General features: G+C 42.0%; 1 long non-coding RNA gene across 2 annotated transcripts in view; it reads right to left on the bottom strand.

Moving 5' to 3' along the window:
* LOC139826468 (uncharacterized) overlaps positions 1-17,322 on the bottom strand; it is a 34,968-nt gene extending 17,646 nt beyond the window's left edge. For both annotated transcript variants that reach the window (XR_011736548.1, XR_011736547.1), the window contains exons 1-2: positions 17,252-17,322; positions 8,145-8,276 (exon numbers count right to left, since the gene is read on the bottom strand). This is a non-coding gene — a long non-coding RNA (uncharacterized lncRNA). The remainder of the gene's footprint in view (positions 1-8,144; positions 8,277-17,251) is intronic.
* Positions 17,323-17,619: the final 297 nt, after the last annotated feature.

The raw sequence follows: 17,619 nt of genomic DNA, 5'->3' as shown, positions 1-17,619 counted from the left end.
ATTTTAAACATGTCTAGCCTGAGTTTACGGGCATCTGTCAACTAAGAAGGCTATGGTATGTAAACACAGCCTGGACCCTAGAGTAGAAAGACTTCAACTTGAATTTTTAAAAAGTCTAGCTCTTTCTAAACACTATCAATAACAACAAATAATAAAGATCCACAAACTACTGTACTACTTGGAGACACAAACCAGAAAATTTGCGGCAAAAGCATTTTGCAATTGCTGAAAACTCCAGACTAAATTGTTTGGCAAGATGCAAGGCCATCCGTACACTCAGAGAAACAGTCTCTGCAATTATCACTCATTAACCACCACCTAACAGTTGGGAACCAGTTGGAAAGGGTTTAGTATGAATGTAAATGAGGAGGGAGGGGTATGTGGGAATGAGATTGTGTGGTATATTTGTTTTGTTTTGACTTCTTTCCAGACATATTTCAGTTTACATAAATATTTGAAGGTTGTATCAGACAGGATTTGCAGCACAATATAATTGGGAAAGCCTTTGCAAAAACTGTGATATGTTCTAAATTAGTCTTTGAGGAGGGGAGGGCAAATGAAGCTTTCTCAACATATACATTTGAGCACCACTCAGCGTTTAATGATTTACACACCACAGTCACTGGCTTCCCTGCCAGTTTCTCCTCTTTTTCTTGGTCTCCCCTCCCCCTCTGTGATTTGATTAGAAAGTCAATTGCGTTTTTTTAAGATGACTGGCACTATCTAAAATTCCTTGCAGAAAGAATGATGCGTGCCAAACGACAGAGCAAGGCAGTACACATGGGATGTCACATTACAAGTGGCCCCTCGCTGACCTCACAGTTTGGCTGCAGAGGGTTAAAGCTGTTTTTTGGTGTTGGGGCATACTTGTCTCCGCTGGGGTGTGCAGGGACGGGCAGGAGGACCCACCCTGCATGAAGGCTGCTTCCTGCAGAGGCGAGTTGGAGATGCTCCCAGCCAGTGCCTGGTGAAGGCAGAGGCCAGGGAGCCAGCGTGGCACCGCCAAGGCTTTTGCTGCACTTGCAAGTACCTGATTTTCCAAGTGTGCAAGGATGTCTTTGTGGAAGGGTGCTTGGAGGTAGCAGGAGGTAGCGCAAGATACTTGGAGCAGAGTGCTGCAAGGGTGAGACCTGTGATGAGAGAGTCTTGCAAAAACAAAGTATACGTTTTTGTCTGATTTTCTGTTATGTAACTCTGGACCAGCACTGCAGAAATCAGTAGCTATGTTCTGGGTTTAGAGAGGAGTAAATGACATAACAATCTGACCCTGGTGCTTAAAAAGCTCTTTCTGAGAGTTGCTCAGGTCAGATTTCCTCCAGCTCTATACAGCCAGGATAAAACAGATTTTCAGAAGCATTATGGTGAATATAAAACATAATTTTATTTAAAGTGTGTTTTAACTTGGAATATTTTCATGCTCTAAATAAGAAAGGTGAAATATAAGAGCCCATTGCTGAGTGAAGCAGGAAAGGGCTTCACAGTGAGATTTTATTGTTTACATTCAATGAAAGGAAAAGTCTGATTTGGAGTGCTCAGATTTAATCTTGGTGGAGATTAAAATGGTGCTATTGTGTTCTGCTGGCCTGTTTGGAAAGGTGAACTGAGGCTTTCCTAGGACTGTACCATTGCAGTATATACACAAGATTTATATGCAATCACATCGGGCAGTCACACAAAATGGCAGTCAAGGTTCTCCGGCATAAGCTACATTAATATTGTCTTTCAGGTTTTTAATTTGTACCTGCTGTTGTAAATCACCTCTGAACATGCCTCTTGGTGGGTTTACCCAATCATTTCCTGATGTTTCCTTTTTCTCCCGCCTGGCTGCAAAAGTCAGTTGTGCTGTACCATGGATACAGTTTCATTTTGGGAAGGAATCCACAACAGATTTTTGCTAGCACACTTGTCATGTCTCTGCTGCAGTGCAATTAATCAGTGCCCACAACCTTCAGTGGAAGGAGACTTGAGAGTAGTGGTGCCTCACCCTTAAGGACGACCATAAACACTTGCTGACTTAGTGCAACAGATTTCAACTCAGAAATAAGGACTCATGATTTGATTCCTAAAAAAAATAAGAAATGTGCTGAGTTACTGCTTTTCTGTAAGAATTATCTGCATATATATGACATGAGACAAGGCTATTGGAGCATGGGAGGGAGGGAGCTGTATCATTTAGCAACCCAATAAACTTAGCAGACACTTGAGGAAGGGGCTGCTTGGTAACATGTGCTGTATAGCAGATCGGTGTTTCTGATTAACTGTCTACACTCTGAAGTTTGTCAGAGGAAGGACACATTAACCTGGGGTGATACATCATGATTCTTTGCACTGATGGAACCAGTGTCTGGCTTTCTGAGATCAAAGCAACAACCTAGGGGTTTCTAAGATGAATGTATACTCCCAAGGCTTGGATTTTCATAGACAAAACATGCAGGTGGCTGCATCCTCCTGGCTGGCTCTGATGTCAGACAGGTCAATGCACTAGGTTCCCACCAGCCAAAGTTAAGTTTATTTCACAGCAGTAAGGGAGGATCACACCAGAACTCTTCTTTCATCATCTTTTTTGTTTTAATGCTTTTTGATGTATAGAATTCAATTTTTAAAATTTTTTTTAGAATGGAGCACAGCAACTGCTAATCCTTTCAGTGCTGTTATGACTCAGACTAGAAAATGCAGGAAACAACAGTTACTTCAGAGAGAACTAAGGCTGTCCTTGGAGATTACGACATGATGCTTTTACTGACCAACCAACAGTCTCACAGTGACAAAGACAAGAGAAAGAAAACTATTGCCTTTTTCCTTACATTCCAGGTCTTTGTTTCTTGAAAAATAACCATTAAAAGAAGCAACAAGGAGAGAAATGGTGCAATTCAAAATGAGCAGATTTCATGCTGGTGCAAACAGATTTGCATGTTCAGTAGTTGAGAAAGCAGCAAGAGACAGGCTAACGGTGAATGCCCAATCCAAAATGGACCTGAGAGGTAACATCTGAAAAACACACCAGTCTGAACTAATATTAGCTGTATGGCAGAAGACTACACCTGCAGCCAAAGAGGGATCTATTCTGAGCATCCGAAGCTTGCAGTTCAAGTCAGCATTCATCTGGTGCGCTGGTACCATTTGTTGTTTCTTTCATTTTAGCTCAGCTGTGCTCTTCCCAGGACAGTGTGTGGGTCAGGTCCACACAGTGCTCATGGCTTCCCTTGCACTTTGCATCCCATCAGAAGAGGTCACATCAAGCAAGACCTCACAAGGACAACAGGAGCACCAAGAGCCCAGTCTTGATTGCACCCAGCAGAGAGGCCAAGAGGAATTCTCTCGAGTGCCTGCCAGCAGCTCGGGACAACAATAAAACCAGTGAAGCGATGAGGGAGGAGCCTTGCAGCTGCTGGGCTGACTCAGTCTGTAATGAGCATTCCCTGCACTTTTTATAAGCTTGTCTGATCTTCAGCCCAGCTTCAAGAAGTTCCCTGCACATGTTTTGTCCCAGCTATCTGTTTCTGCTGTGTTTTGGTTCTCTTTCCTTATGTGCTGTTAATATATAAACATGTCTCTCAGGCAGTTTCACACCAAGTGAAACCTGAGAGAAAATACATATTAAGCTTAATTATTTATCAAAAGACTTTTAGCCAAGTTTCCTTTGACACCCACTACGTGTTGAGTAGGAGGCAGGCTCCTTGTCTGTAGCTGAAATTGGCAGTTGATGCTTCACGTGGCCTAAGATGCAGCAGCAAAAGTGTGACCTCAGTTAGCCAACGGAAGATTGAAATGAGGCAGAATTTCTTTTAGCTAGTCCTAGATTGAAAAAGAAAATAATTTGCTCTGCTAACAAGGACTGATTCCTGCAATGTCTCTGTGGTATCTATGAATCCTTGTCTACCTCTGACATTCCCAGCTGTGTCGACACGGGAAGTTCCTGGGGAAAGTCCCACCTTGTGCTTGTGCTTTCAACAGTCCCAGGTTGTGGACAATGGACATGGAAAAATAAAAACACGCCCAGTTTTCCTTTTCATGCGGACTTCAATTTTTTTCATACTCTCTCTCTTAGGATCACCCCTCGTGTGGAATTTAATAAAGCAAAACTTTCAACATATGTTTAATTTCAGTCACAGGCTTCAGGTTCATTGATTTTTGCAGGACATAAGCATTCACAGAGATGCATCTGGTGCAGACAAACACCCAAGACAGAACAGAGAAGTATGTGGACTGTGGGTATGATGAGCTATATCAAATCCTACTGTCTTTTACCGAAATAAGGACCCGATGTTCAGTATTTTTTACATTGCCTTCCTCTTTTCTATTTTGTTCTAAAGCGGTAGAGTGTACAGCACATGCTTTGTTATATCCAAGTATTGCAGTTAGCCACATTCCTCTCTTCCCATTGAGAGATAACACCCACTTTTCTACTCTTCCTACATCTGGAAACCCCCACAGATGTTTGCTCTGCAAAACCACCCTCTGTTCCAGCAGCAGAATGCCTGTAGCTACATTGAGAATCATAAATTAAAATAACCTAGGAAGGCCAACACACATGGAAAGCACTGCAGAAACAGGGAAATAATCCTCTGGAGAGATGTGAATGCTTTCATTATGATGAAACAGATTCTGAGGCCAATTTATCTAAACACTGTTGTGCTTTTGAATACTCAAAGAACAACATTTTTCTGTCAGAGCGACTTAAAACAAAACAAACAACAACAACAACAACAAACAACAAGTAAAAATGTTCCAGTTTGCTCCAGTGTTCACCTGAAGTCTGACAAAAGCCAGTCAAACCCTGGTTTCTCAGTATATCCAAAATTCAAGGTCCCTAAAAGTGTCAAAATACAAATATAGACATCTAACAGTAAGCGAGGAAAACTGTATAGCAGTTATTGGGCCTCTGTAGTCACAGTGAATTAAATATGACACAGGTCTGAACCAGAAGGCCCTGTCAATCTCCCATGTTTCCTTTTGCACTTGAAAGCCTCCATCCGCCTCCTACCCAGCGCTGTGCTGGGTCGAGGCCGGAGTGGCTCTTCCTTCCTGAACTGCGTTTGGTGCGACCAAGACTGCAACTCAGGAGAGCAGGACAACCCACCATCTTCTCACTAGTCGGAGCTGAAACCTCATAGGGATTGCTCCGAGATTTTGTACCATCAAAACTGAATCTAAGCCTTGAAATTATTCTGAGTCCAGAGTCCTGAGCCAGACAAAGGATCGTAACATCACCTACAGAAAACAATAAAGTGGAAACAAAAAATGGCTCAAACTGCTGTCTTAAAACACATGTCATAGGGAAGCTGCAAATGTGAACTCTGGTCGTTGGACTGGTTAATCAATCACCATAGAAAGAGGCAATTCCCTTTGAAGATAAACAGAAGATGTCACACAGGACCTCAAGAGTTCAGACATAACTGCATGTAATGAAAAGAGGTCACATAAACCAGAGTCATGTTATCCACTTTCTTAAAAATTTTGCGGTTTTGTACTCTGTTGTTCATTTTTAAAGCTGATTTGTAAAATGAGGATAATGTTTATCCCTACATTATAATTATATGATTGGCAAGACGATAACATACAAAAAATGCTTTGCACTTCCAAACTCTGACAGGCTATACAAGCAAACAGCAAAATCAGGAGGAATTTGCGTGGTTTAGAACCTCTGCTTCTGAGTGAATGATGGTGAGCAGGGGGATATTTGTGCACAACTCCTATGCAACTTACAAAATTAATTATAGGAGTGCAAAGATCTCTCCTTTTGATGAGTCACGTCTGAGTATTTTTACATGGGTTATGACTGCTGTCACAGTCATAACAAACCTTTAGCACTGCTAAGTACCACCTCAATAAGATCCCCTTAAAACAGGTACACAAAGAAAACAGATTTTTTATTCTGTGTATCCTTTCACCTGTTTCTCGGTGTTTTATAAAATAAAACATTTCCAGCCTTGGCATTTTGCTACTGCCATCTCCTTCTATTAAGAGCAAGACAGTGTTATGGTGTGTTACTCCTACAACTTAGGATCAGATTACTTTGTAATGAAGTGTGAGACACCATACAAAAACACAGGGTTCATTTATCTCTATGCTGCTGCAGCCAGAAGTTTAAGTACTGAGGTATTGTAATCATCTGTAATATCATGACACTCAGTTGGGCTATTTTATTCTACCAAAAAATATAAAAATGCACCATGATTTCACTGTTGACATACATGCTTTGGAATCAATTTAAAATAAAGCGGGAGTATAGAAGGAGTATTTTATCTTCCATTTTGCAAGTGGGGATGGGGAGTTTTGGCTCCTAATACAGAGCTCATTGACTCGATGACAACCCTTCCCAGTGACTTCTTGAAGGTCATCCAAGGAACTTTTCACAGCATTAATCAAAAGCCCATCCTTGCTGCAGGGAAAAGAGCTTGAAAGGAGGAGAAAGACACACTTGACATGCTATGTCTTCTTCAAACTCCAGAGCATCTCATGTTCGTGAAAGCTAGGAGTAGGTTTTATATTGCACTAAGTTTGTAAAAAGCTGCCGGGGTTCAAGTCAAGGCTTGCAGGTAAAAACTCTCTTTTCTCTTAATGGTGTAGCCTCTCCCATTCTGAGATGAACAAACAGATTGTGATGTTTGAGGCAGCATCCACACAAAAGATTTTTGCATTTAATGGCTTCTCTTCTGGTCATGTTTGATCATGTCTTTCAAGTACATACATTGCAGTATAACATCTAAGGCAGACACATGCAGAAGATGTAATTTAGCCTTTCTCACGCAGAAAGACTGTGGGCCAAGAAAATGCAGAAAAGCCTGTTTATATTCTTCTTTTTCTCCAAGAAGAGATCCTTTGTTTTCAGGATAATTATGACTGCCTCCTAGATCACCAAAATTTGTGCTGTAGAAGGCTAACAAATCACACAACCTGATTCAACCTGAATCTAATGTTCAGGGGAATAATTATTCTGAAGAGAGAAAAGTAAAGAAAAACTAAGCCTTTATGACTGGACAACTGAGACTTGACAGTATCTTTATGAAAAACCATTAATCTCAAAAAATTTCAGAGATTTCTTTGTTGCTCATACACAGTTATTAAATGGTCTAAGGCTAGATTAGAGAACACCTAAAAATAAGCTATTATTAGAAGAGCTGGCAATTTTCCATTGCACTCTGTGTGTATGGCCTTCTTTTATTGTGTGATCAGCTTTGCAATCCCAAGTAACATTTAGCAATTTGTTCAAGGAGTAGCTATATCTTTTACTAAAATAATAGTGACCAAAATATAAACAAATTTCACAACACCTAGGAGGGATCAGGTTGACACTAGCATTGCAAAACTATGCTTCAGAATGATAAGAGAATCAGAAAAAAAAACCTTCATATCAAGGCGAGGGGAATTAAAATCTTTAACCCTTGGCTGGTAGAATTCTTATTTCTCCCACACCTACATCTCCAACACCTGCATCTCAGTTTTAAAAATGTGGAGTTACTGTAAAAAACAGGCATTGGAATAAGAGCAGGCGTAATAAATTAGCAACTCAACGAAAAATGAGTAGTCAAGACAAGCTAGTATTCATCCAAGAATTCTGAAGTAGTGTAAGAATAAAGTGATTTCACAATTCATAGATGTAAATATTTTAAAACTGTGATGAGCTAGTCTGATCACTGAAAAGCACTAAAGATTTTTGGGAAATGTTTGCTATGTCACATTCATATCATCTGAGTGAGACACAGTGTACCTATTCAGAATGCAGTAGTCAGCATTCAAATGTATTTTATATAACATGCTAGGAATTGGACTTAAAAACTGTAATTATGAGAATGACACTAAAGAAATTGCTGCTATTATGGTCCCTCTGTTACAATAAAGGAAAGACATACAAAATGCCATAATAAAGGAAAAGTGATGCTGAAAATAATGAAAAGGTTAGTTCAAGTGAAGTGATATAAATGTAAAAATATTTGTTTACAGAATAGAAGTTGCCTCCACCCAGTATAGCAGAAGTCGAAAGCTTAAAGGATTCAAAAGCATTAAACGCACTCCTCTGGAAAGCAAGAGTACCCTCAATTCCATTACAAATCATAAAAACTACTGAGTAAATACATTAGCAGTATAAGCATTTATACTTTGAGTCAACAGGAAATGAAGAAACATTTGGAATGGAAATATACCTGTGGCAGATTGTTAGATAATTTTCTTCTGTTGGGTTGCTTGTACCTTCTAATTTCTCTGCCATCAGTCTCTACTGTTATAGATCTGGATTAAAGGCATATCTGGGGTTCAAGGCAATAACTGCTGTGTTCCTAAATGAGAAATATGCATTACATTAATTTCAAATTTAATGAACTAATAGTAAAAGAAGATGTAGAAATTTATAAATGCGAAGTATTTATTATACATTTGAACAATTTTGTGAATTTAACCTCTGCAGACATGAGGTAACCATGATGGTCTTTGGGGTCTGGATTTTTTTTTTTGGGGTCTGACACTTTTTTGAAGTTCACACATTCTCAAATCGCTCTTGTTTTATGTATCCCTTCTTTGGTTATGCTGCTTTTGTGCTTAAAATCATGGAACAATCAGTTATTCACTTTTCAATAAAAAGCGGGGGGAGTAGTTTGGATCTAAACACTGTTTTGTAAAGAAGTGTTTCTTCAGGCCACACCCCCCAGAATTTACTATAACAGTAATTTTCAACTGGAAACCTGTATGTAGTAAGGGGTCTGCTGACTGCTTGAAGATGTGTGAGAAAAGGAATAGTAAAGGCAAATTCAGCTAACTGTTTGACACTTATAATCTATGCGACATTTGTAATGGGGTTGGCCTGCATCAGAAAAGCCTGAGGTTCCCCAACCCAAGGAAGATGATAAGCAGTGCTCTAGAAACACAAGGGTAATAAAACTAAAACAAAGTAAAATTAATTTCACTGTAGCAGAAAGTCAAGAAGTAAACATTTAGAGGTGGAAATGTGTTTTAATGAAATTTATGCTTTCTCAGAAACCGCTTGAGGTAGTTTCACTTTTAGCAGTCACTACCTACATACTCAAAGTTAGTGTGTTGATGTTGATGGACCTTATTCAGCCTCAGTGATTCTGATGGGCATGATTACACTGGAGAAAAGTGAACTAATAAGAGCTAAACCATTGTCGTTTATTCTGTCAAAGCTGAAATTAGAAGGCTGGTCTTTCATAAGTTAATTTAGGGTATCTCTGTTTTCATTCCCTCTTTGTGCTAGTGGGGGAATAGGGGTGGAGGTGAGGCTGGATATGAGATTGGCTGCTCATTTGCATTTTACCAAGGCTATTGACAAGCTAACCATTGGACTAACCCAAGGCCAGAAGGCCAGTGCCAGGCAGAACCAAGCCATCACTGTCCTGCTTGCTGCCTCTGATCTGAGTCCAACCAAACCATTGTCATACCAGTGGAGTTTCGTATGTTGTCAAGGCAAGACAGATTGAAACGCCCATGTATCTGGGCTACACCAAACTTCAAAGAGAGAATAATTTTTCATCATTAATCAAGAAGATCCTCAAGATTACACAAGGCTCGCCATCAGCAGCCAGCGTTTTGTTTTAAAACATAACATTCTCATCACAATTTCTGTGCCTTAAGGAGACCACAAAGAAGCCCTCTAGCCAACCACCACTCTAACTACCAAGGCATGCTCTGAACTAGCTAACATTAGAAATCCCAGCACACCACTTTACCTCAGAGGCTCCACACCCAAGATATTCCCAGGCTCCACAATCACCATAAATACTTGTAATGAGGAGCTTTCACTGTATCTTTTGTTTACACAAACTTAGTACTTCAGTGTCAGAGCCTGCTCCTGTTTCCATTCAAATCAATGGGAGTTTTGCCATTCTCTGTAATGGAAGTAGCCCCCAGCATTGCGTTACATTTGATGATGATGGATCGCTCTTCCTTCCTTGCAAAAACAATGGTTTAGCAACCATGCCAACAAATATACACGTGCTTAGCTGTAAGCACCTGAATAGTCTTATTGGTTCCAGTAGAATTATAAGTTCTTGAAGATAAACGCTCTTTTTGTTTGTTCTAACCTAGCCAAACGCTGGAATCCTCCTCTGTCAAGTAAACATGTCTTCCATTAGAATATATACAAACTTGGTAAAATCTAGATACTATCAGAAAGCATATGGCTGATCTGGCTTAATACTACAAGTCCTGTAACTGATTATGCAAAGATTAAAAATGCAAACATGTGAAATCAATTTGCAGTGCACCTAGTTTTATGTTTTTAAGCTTTTACAATAGAAAAAATAAACCTAGTGGTGTTCATATAGAGTATAATTCTGGATGGAAATGCAATGTATTGGGTCATATACCAAATATAGGAAACTTATGTTATTAAACATGGTGACTCACACAATGAGTAATGTAGTCTAAAGGGTATATTCTCCCCTGTGAACAAACATAACCCTCAATAATGCTAATAATCCCATAAATCCCAATGGGCCTCATCTGGCTGAAAGTATCTGCAGCCTTGTGGGCTGTGCAGATAGTACAGGGCCCCAGATGTCAGCTCCTCATCACCAGCCCAGCCCTCCCCTAGGAGAGCTGTGGTTCAGTGGCAAGTTTTTACAGAACTGCCCAAGAGCAGAGCCCGTGCTGGATCTTCCCTCATATGACTGTACTGGAGTTTGATGTCACTGGTTCCTGTACTACAACTCCATAATTATCCTTGAGACTGTGATGGCAACTGGGACGTTGACTACAAAACCAGTTTGAAAATGACCTGTTTCCTTAAGAAATCTGGTCTGCTTGGTGTGCAGGGCTTCCAGTTCCTTGCCATATTTGAGGAGGAGAAATATGTTTATAATTGTTATTGTGAATGATTCTGGATAACAAGGAATGACATTGTGGGACTATACTGGCCTCTCTACACTTTTCTAGAACTACCTTTTTGACTGAAGCTTCTCACTGAGGAAAGCAGAATTATATATATGTACTAGAGAGTACCAAACTTCAGCAAGTTACTGATGGACCTACCTGGAACTGGGCTGGGTGCCTGGAAGACAGACAACTTGTGGTATATGCCATAAGGTAGGCAATAACTTCTAGAAAGGGAAATATTTCCACTTTGAAATACAGAAAAGCTACAGCCTCAGATCTGGAGCACTGGAAGACTACAAGCCAGTGTGCAGCCTTCACTGATAGGTAAGAATCATGGAAATCCTACAGTGTTGGGCTTCGCACGCCCTCTGAGCTACAGGTTACACTGATGTCATGTTTTTCTGGGCCAGAGTGCTCAGAAATTGTAGCACTCCTGAAAGAACGAAACAAAACAAAACAACAAAAACTACAAACAAACAATTAAAACAAACAAACAAACAAAACAACACAAAACACAACCAACCAACCAAGAACAACAAAACACAAAAAAAAGCCACAAACACCCAGAAAGTGGAGTTGGTATGATCTGATATTAGCCAGATTTCCCAGCAAAAGGAGGTATATGCATTCATGCCAGCCCCATATACACAGTTCTCTGGAGCTGCTTCTCAGTCTGATCTCAGTAACCTTTGAACCACTCTCGACAAAGTGAATGTATCCAAAAAGCCCAGCAAGTTCTGTGAAATTATGTCTTTGGGTAGACAGGCAAAAGGCTTGTTAGTGCCTCAACTGTGAGCTTTTATGAGATATCTGGAAAGCTTCATGAGAAACACGTTCTCACTGCATCCATACTGCTAAAAGAGGTCCATGAAGGCAGCTTAGCCTCTGGATACCTGCTTACCCACACACCTTATTTCTTTGTTCACCTCTTAGCTTTGCTTTACACAACCCCAACCACCTTTCTCCAAAACAACAACCAGCCTTGACTTGGCAAATAATTTGTCCACGGGTAGCGTGAATCAGTTCTTCTCACTACACTTGGTTCCTCCCAACCTATATGTCCTTCAACACTATCCCAAAGGTGCTGAATCACCACTTTCTATATGCTCTGCCCTAGAGCATGCCATATATATGCTCAGTTTTATACTATAAAATCCCCATTTACATGAGCTACAACAAAGTCTGACCTTTATTTTCAAACACTTTAGGAAAAAAAAAACACAACACACTAAGAATAATAATTGTTTCTTAGGGACCCAATGCTCTGCTGGCATGACAATTCTTCTCCACAAGCAGCCAGGGATGTATAATCAGCCACTTTGCTTTACTTGTCCTAAGAACTAGGAATCAGTGACTGGCTTCCTTTTATCAGCAGCATAGACCTATATACCAAAACCCAGACTCCATTAGCTCTGTTGCTCATGGGAGCCTTTGGTTTGTTCTGATTTTTCAGAAGATCTTCATGTTATCCAAAGGAAGTCACTCTACTGATGGAGGAACTCCTGGCCAATTTTGGGCTCTCAGCACTGTTAGCAGCATCTGGCCATTTTCAAGAGTTGCTGTCTGTGGATAGATTTAGAAGTTTCACCCCAAATGGTGAAATTAAGTCAATGTGTGAGGAATCCCTCTGAACCCAAGAGGATGTGCCAGGACCTGCTGGGTGCCTTTCAGCTCAACCCTTCATTCAGAATCAGCATCCAGTATTCCCTGCCTTGAACACAGTACAAATCACTTGATCAAATAAATGCCAGATTGGGCAATAATTGGACAGTTAATTGAAACCCTTTCCTGCCCGTGGCCTCCCCAGCACCTAGAGCCTGTTGAGAGGCATCTGGAGCCTGTGACACACTGCTGCCCAGGAGCCTCCACTGAACTGGCAATGCAGCTGCAGTGTCTCAGTAGGGATAACTGGCCGGCTTTGAGGACAGTTTTTATTCTGGGTATTTCGGAGAGCAAACATGCCTGGGAAGGTGGGTTCTGGTGTTTGTTTTTACTTCCCGAGGAGTTAAAAGAGCCATTCCCGGCATTAACCAGAATGTTGATTATAAACCCACAATCCTCTGTAATCATGCCTCATTAATAAATTCCTCAAGTGTTCCCAAAAGCAGAAGAGGTAAAACAAGAGCCACAGGGATCAGAGCAACAGGGAACTGTGAGGATTCCTGACCGTGTTGTTAATTCCACTTAATCAGCTCAGAGAAGCTCTGTATTCAAAAGAAAATAACCATGACTCACAAAATACCCTGCCAGCCGGGAACAGGATTCTCTCCATTTATAGTAATATTTTCCTCATTTTTTGTCCTTTCTTTCATTCCAGTTTTGAGTAGGGAAAACGACCCTCCCTCAGGGAACCTTGAGCACTCCCCGTGTTCCTGGGCCTTGGTGAAAGCTGGAAGAGATGTGCTCCCAGGGAAAGTCCAGTGTGAATCCCTGGGGGCTTATGGGAGACCCATTCTGCAACCTGAATGTGCCAGAGGGTTTTTCCATCAGACCCAGACTGAAAAAAGTTTGAAGCAGTCTCAGAAGCATAGCAAGGCAGATTCAAGATTTATTGCTGTTAAAGGGATGCAGATAGCAGCAAACTTGCGGAGACAGAGCAAGATGTAGTCCCTATTCTAAACTGCTTGCCATGAAAGGTAGGCAAATCAAACAAAGACAAGACAAATTACAGGGATAATAATTCAGGTCCTGAGAAAAGTAGGGATTATGGAGAGTGAGAAGGCAGGAGGGTTTGCCAGGAGTAGTGAGCTTTCTGAAGGGGCATGAAGGAGCATCTGAAGGCGCAGATTCCCCAGCACTATGTGGAGAGCCCTAAGTGGTAGACTTTAAAAACAAGGAAGGCAGAAGGAAGGTCAAGAAAGGGAGTAGAAAATTTTTGAGAAAAAAAGCAGGGAAGAAAAGATTTGGTGGGAGAAGCTTTGCATGGGACTTGGAAGATGCTTGTAAATTTGAGAGCATAAGAATCTGCAAGCAGCTGAAAAGCAAGGGAGGTTGTGAGGCTGCCAGAGCCTCTGCTCAGGCTGCTCATACCTTTGTATCTGCACTCCTGCTTTGCCCTTCTTCTCAAAATGGAAGACAGAGTGTGAAGCTACTGTGTTATGTGTGGCCTGAAGGGATGCCTGGATATGTCTGTGTATAGTGTGATACCTGGGCATGTATAGCAAACCGAGGATCACATGCAGAGGTGCCTGCATATCTACAAGGGAAGCTCTTCCATCCCCTTAGCACTTCTGTATGATTCATCTAGTAAACACATCACAAGGAGTCATTAGGGCAGCCTGCGAGAGGGAAAACCCTCTCTCAAAACACGCACCATCTCTTCTGCAGCCAGCATGACTAAGGAAAATGTGCACTGCCATGGGCAACAGGTTTTTTTCTTTGGACACTCTGCTTGAAGTTTTCCAAAATAAAAATCTTCCTTGAAACATGCAGGTTTTATGTCCTGACAAGCAGCAGGAGGGGAAATAGATATTACAAACGAAAAGAGTTCAAATCACTGACCCCTATTTCTTTCTCTTTTCCACGTACAGAATTGCTCCCTTATTTGATATATGGGAATCCTCTAATCTCAGTGTCTATTTACTTTATTTTATTTTTATGAGTATCCTTGAATGTAATGGAAGAATAAACATTTTAGTTTTTACAGCCTTGTGGCTTTTCATGGGAGCTTAGCTGCATCTACTGTGTTTACAAAACAGAGCTGCATCATCGCATTTGTTAATTTGATGATTCTTGGACTATCCATAGTTTTGTCTGCCAAGCTCCCATTTAAATGTAGAGTTTGTTATGTTTTCCTAGGCCTCAAGAGGAATTTCTTGATCAAAGTTTTAGAATCAAACAGAACCAGCCAGTTTTATAGCTTATAGAATTACCAAGTTGTCAACAGCTGTAGACGACTGATGGGAACTCTGTCACAGCAAGGAGTCAGCCCTCCATGTCCCCTCCTGAACCTACACCAGTCCTGGGGATTGCACTCTGGCAGGGGAAATGCCAGCAGGCTGAAGCCCTGATCCTTGTGGAGGTGCATTTGTGCTGCAATCAGAAGAAGAGCCTTACTGTGCTTGGGAAGTACCTCTTCATGAGAGGCAGAATCTTGCAGGAGGGATGATGAAAATGCAGACCTAAATCTCAAAAAATCTGGGAGCGATGAATTAAGATAACACAAATTTCAGCTCTAAGTAAACAGGAGATATGAAGGCGGGACATACAGGACCCCCAAGTGGTAGGGAACAATGGGATGGCTGCACTGGCATAGGGAGGAAGGCATGATGGACTGTTGTAAGAGGAGAGTAACTGGACCATGGATATGGCTGGAAGAACTTGGCTGGAGATGCAGGAGGTGAGTATCTGGCTCACTGCACAGCTCAGCCAAGGAAAACAAAGGAGGGTTTCCCTACGGGCTGCCATTTATAAATATATAAGCAAGAGCAAGCAAGAAGTCTTGTATGTACTGTGACTTTCAGAGAGTTAATATCTTAGAGATGAGTTAAGATGAAAATTATGGTAGTGGCTGTACATTGCAAAGATGTTATGGGGACACGACTGATGAGAGGGAGAGAACTGTGTGTTACCATTGTATAAGAGATAGTGTGACCAGCAAGAATGGAGTTGTCAAGGGGTTTTGATTAAAAATCCTACTTAATGGCTTCTTCTGCTCTGCAGCAGTTATGCCTTGTAAATATCATCTGTTTCAGTTCTGTAAAGTAGAAAACAAATCTAGAAGAACTCTGCAGAATTTCAGCAGGTCCTTCACCTAAAACTGGAAACAAAAACATGCCACCTGCACAGCCCGAGAGTAATGGCAGCTGCCTAAATGTGTAATAAGGAGAAAAATTCTTCTTCTTTTAATCACTAAGAAATTTACTGGCAAAGATATGCATTAATGCAGTGCCAAGATTGTGTGCTTCTGAGTACTGAGCTCAGCAAAACTTAAAACTTCTGAAAACCAGCGCACATGCTAAGCGTCTTAGCTCTGTCCCTTGAAGCAATGCCCCAGCTTGCCCATCACACATGTTCTGCCTTTGCACCATTGCCGAGCTCCTGGACCATGACCACAGGAGGCAGAGAGAACAGCACCTTGATGGGATGTACCCACTCCAGCACTGACCCTGCTTCCCTGAAGCAACATCAAACCTATTGCATTTTATAACCAATCTTCCCTTCTGAAAAAAAAAAAAAAAATTAGGGGGGAGGGCAGGGGTGCAAAAAAAAAAAAAAGCAAGCTGTCCAAGAGTTAAATGCCTTTAACTCACAGGTTCATTTCATATCCCACCTTGCTCTCGATTCTCTCCATGGCAAGAAGATGTTTGTAGATCACAGAGTGATAACATGGTGTTGTTATACTTTCATCTTTTCCTTTTAATCACCCCCATGGTAGAGGCCAGCAGGAAGATCTGGTTCCTTCACTCAGATCTTCCCAGCTACTCCCCAACCATGGCTACTGCTCAGGCCACCCTGAACACACCACCAGCACTTACTCTGTAAGCCCTTTGCTTTCTCCATGCTCTGCTTCTAAGAAAAGCTTTTAGAAGGCTGAGAAAACAGGAAAGAGGAGCTAGCTTTAGACTATCATCTGAACATTTTATCTATTTATACATGTACCAGAAGCAGAAAAGAGATGGTGAAGGGTCAGGGTAGATATCCCATGCCTTGTTTCATGTGAACAGTCCCCCCAAATTGATGTCAATATCTGTGCTGAGGCATGTGTACATGAAATTGGATTTCAACAGATTTTGAGGGCTGAATATTCATTTTTAGACTCAAATGTATAGTCAGTGGTCTAAAAAGAGTGTCTAAAGACATGGTGGGGAAGGGAAAGCACCTGGTGATATATCTTGTGTTCAAATGGGGTCCTTGAGCATGGGAAGCCTAGCAGAAGATCTAAGTGCAAAGCTGCACGAGTGACATGAAATGGGAGGGGAAAAGGCGGGACACAAACAGTGAAACCAGAGGAAAGTACGCAGTGTGCCTTGAGAAAAGGTGATTAAGGGAGTCCTGCTCTCCACAAGCTCTGACAGGTCCGTGAGCTACTCCAGCCGTGCAATACTCCATGTTTCCTCACACTCTCCCCGGCAGCACAGCTGGGGCTGTTTGCCACCTGGGCCTCTTCCTTAAGCTGCAGGGAAGGCTATTCAAGAAGGGGGCAGCAGGGGAAGGCAGGAAGAAATGTGATTTCCTTTGTTCTAAGCAAACCTGACACCGCAGTCTGAGCCTGGTTTGAGCTTGGTACACAGCCTGCCAGCTCTACTGGCATATCTTCACCAAGAGCATACGACCCTCTGCACACATGCAGCCATCGTCAGCGAGTAGAGACAGTACTGCCATCGAGCAGTCCTGAGGGTGGTGTTGGCTGCCCTGCTCTTCCGTCCTCTCCTGTGAATGCATTACTGATCGTGATCACAGAGCCAGGGAGCTTGCAGCTTACCTTGTGCATGGTGGCACTCGCTGTGGCTTTCCTGGGACATTTCTGCTGGCACCGACCAACTTCCCTGTGTACTGCAGGGGAGGGGAGAAGAGGGGAGGGACTTTTGGACCAGACTTGTCACTGCATTGCACTTACAGCTGAACTTTTCCTTGGGACAGCAAACTGCAAGCCCAGGCTTCCGAAGGGCTTCAGCACGCGTACTTCAGACTCCCTCTTGGTCAGCCCAGGGTGTGTAAAGCTGCCTCCTGCAGCATGCAATGTAATTCAATGTGGCGGAGGGGCTGTCTGTCTGCCTTGTCTGCCGTGCCTGCGAGGAAAGGGGAGCTGACAGTGGGCCAGTGGGCCTTGTGTGGGGTGCTGCCATCCTG

This window comes from Patagioenas fasciata, chromosome Z (assembly GCF_037038585.1).
Source record: "Patagioenas fasciata isolate bPatFas1 chromosome Z, bPatFas1.hap1, whole genome shotgun sequence".
NCBI classification, from domain to species: Eukaryota; Metazoa; Chordata; class Aves; order Columbiformes; family Columbidae; genus Patagioenas; species Patagioenas fasciata.
Note: the sequence above shows the minus strand (reverse complement) of the source record. Positions and strands in the feature narration are given on the sequence as shown.